This window comes from Otolemur garnettii, unplaced genomic scaffold (genome assembly GCF_000181295.1).
Source record: "Otolemur garnettii isolate 467f Iridium unplaced genomic scaffold, OtoGar3 scaffold00024, whole genome shotgun sequence".
NCBI classification, from domain to species: domain Eukaryota; kingdom Metazoa; phylum Chordata; class Mammalia; order Primates; family Galagidae; genus Otolemur; species Otolemur garnettii.
In genome coordinates, this window is record NW_003852419.1 from 3,390,291 (window position 1) to 3,393,178 (window position 2,888).

Consider the following 2,888-nt stretch of genomic DNA (forward strand, 5'->3'; position numbering starts at 1 on the left):
ATGCACAAAGCCAGTGGATCCAGGACAACTAGGCCCCTGTGTGGGTCCAGGAAAGTCACTCCATCCCCTGAATCTTAGCTTTCTCAATTGAAAAATGAAGAGCTGGATTATATGGATTTTTTTCACAGCCTTTGTAAACGTCTTTAGGACATATACAAAAGAAGTCTTGGGGGCCAATCCCTCTGCATCTAGCCTGGGGGTGGAGTGGAAGAAGGAAAGAAGTGGCATTTCTACCACTGGGGAGTGGAGATCAGTGAGTACTAATTGGCAGCTCAGGAAACGATCACCCAAGGCCCATGACTTCCTCACATCTTGGGAGTTGAGTCATGGTTTTATAAAATAGTAGTCATTATAAACTAAAGAATCTTTTAGTAGCACTTGAGAATGTTCTCAGAAAGAAAAACTCTTTTTATCTGGCAATGTGTTAATTTCTCCTTCATTTTTGAAGGACAATTTTGTCGGATGTAGAATTTTATTTGAGAGGGGTGAGAGGTTTTTTTTTTTTTTCCTTTTAGCACTTTGACTATGTCATCCTACTATTTTTTGGCTTCCATGGTTTCTAATGAGAAATCAGATGTTAATCTTACCAAGGACCTCTTGAACATTATGACCTGCTTCTCTTAATGCTTTCAAGATTCTCTATTTTTTGACAGCTTAATTATAATGTGTCTCAACATGGACCTCTTTGAGTTTTGCCTACCTGGAGTTCACTGAGTTCCTTAGATGTGTAGATTTATAATTTTCACCAACTTTAGAAACGTTTGGCCATTATTTCATCAAATACTCTTTTTGCCTTTTTCTCTTCTTTCCTTCAGGGATGCTAATTATGCTTGATGTTGTCCCACAGGTCTCATAAATTCTGTTCATTTTTCTTCATTAGTTTTTCTTGCTGTTGCTTAAACTAAATAATCTCACTTGACCTATCTTCAAGTTTGCTGATTCTTTTGTAAGCTCAAATCTTCTCTTGTGGCCTACCAGTGAATTTTTCATTTCAGTTACTATACTTTTCAACTCCAGAATTTCTATTTTGTTCCTTTTAATTATTTCTACTTCTTTATTGATATTTTCTATTTGGTGATACGTCATCTCATGCTTTCTTTTAGTCTGTTAGATATTGTTTTCTTTAGTTCTTTGAATAGATCTCAAAGTTCTTGTCTAGTGAGTCCAATTTCTGGGCTTCTGCAGCAGCAGTTTCTATTGATTCAATTTTTGTGTTTGTATGAGACTACTTTCCTGTTTCTTTGTATGCCTCATAATTTTTTGTTAAAAACTAAATAGTTGGAATATTATAATGTCATAACTTGGGAAATCAGATTTTAGCCATTCCCTAGGGTTTGTTGTTGCTTCTGTTTGTTGTAGTTGTTTCTGTAGTGACTTTTATGAACTAATGGAGTAAAGTATGCATTCTTTGAGATGTGTGGCCATTGAAGTCTCTGTTCCATTAGCATAGTAGTCAGCTAATGATTAGATAGAGGTTTCCTTAAACACTTGGAATCAAAAAGCCACTGTCTTCCCAGAGGGATTCTGTGTGCATGTTGGGCACTGACCAGAAATTTTACAAGTCTGCCTTAGCATTTACATTCTGCTTGTGCAGAGATGCAAGGTCAACTAGGGGTAACCACTTAGAGCCTTTTCAGGTCTTTTCTGGCCATGCACACAACTTTAGGCATGTATGTAGTCTTTTAGATTCCCAAGACTATGTTGAAGGTTTACAAAGCCCTTATTCCCCAAAGTCTTTCCTCTCAAGTTTTGGGCTAAGTGTATTGTTTGCTCAACTGTTATCCATTGCCTCAGAAAGCAGGGACTAAAACATTTTCCTGTAACAAATTGGCAATTTGAGTGAGCGTGGGAAATTACAGAGGCCACATTTTAAAGTGACCCAATTTGTGTTTGTAAACATTGCTTGTAAATGTTTTTAATAAATGCTCCTTGGCACAGGGCAAGTCCCAGTCAGGCAGGTAAGACAAAGCCAAGCCTTTTGAACAAGATTTCTAGGGAGTCATCAGACAGCTCAACTAAGGGCAATTTGTGAATGAGGTCCACTCTGCTCCTTCCTGTATTGGTTCTGAGAATGTGGGCTATTATTTTCGAGACTCCTGTTGAGCTGGTAAGCAAGAGATGGGACTAGTGTAACTCAAAATTCCACAAAGCTCTCTGTTCTTACTGAGATTCAGCTGTCTTTTTGAATAAGTGTTTCCTAGGTTGCTGGAGGGATGGGATTTTGGAGTTCCTTATTCTACCATTTCCCCCTAGCACTCTCCTTCCCCTCAAAAACCCTCATTTTAAAATCTCAGCATAGTAACTTAAAGGTAGTGGATTTGAAAGAATTATTGTCCTCCCAGTGTTTAGTGTGATAGCATGAGTGTTGCCAAACTTTATTTGATTTCTAAAGGAACAATGCTCTTATATATGCCATTATTCTCAAAGTCTTTTTCCCAAAGATTTTAGGCTGATTTCCACACTGATCAGACTTCTTCCCTCATATCTATGGAATGAGAGGCTTTGGATAGTGCTCTTTCCCTTCATTTCAAGGAACTGAAATTCAGGGAGTCTTGCTGATTTGCTCAAGGTCACACAAGAAGGAAGGGATAGAGGTAAAATCCTAGATCTCCTGATTCTCCACCCACCTCATGCTCTCTCTGTGAGATAAAATTTGGAGTGTGTGAGCCAGAATTTCATCTTCTCCATTATTCTTAAGTGTTAGCCTCAGTTAATCTCTCCCTACACCCTTTTCCTTTATGCCTCCACCCATTCCTATAGGTGTGGAAGAAAAGAATTCTTAGGACTCTTGAACAGGCTCTCACTCTCCTTAGCTTCTGGGAAAAGAACATTCTCATTCAAAGCATTGGTTTTAGAAGAGTCTATTCTTTTTTTTTTTTTTTTTTTTT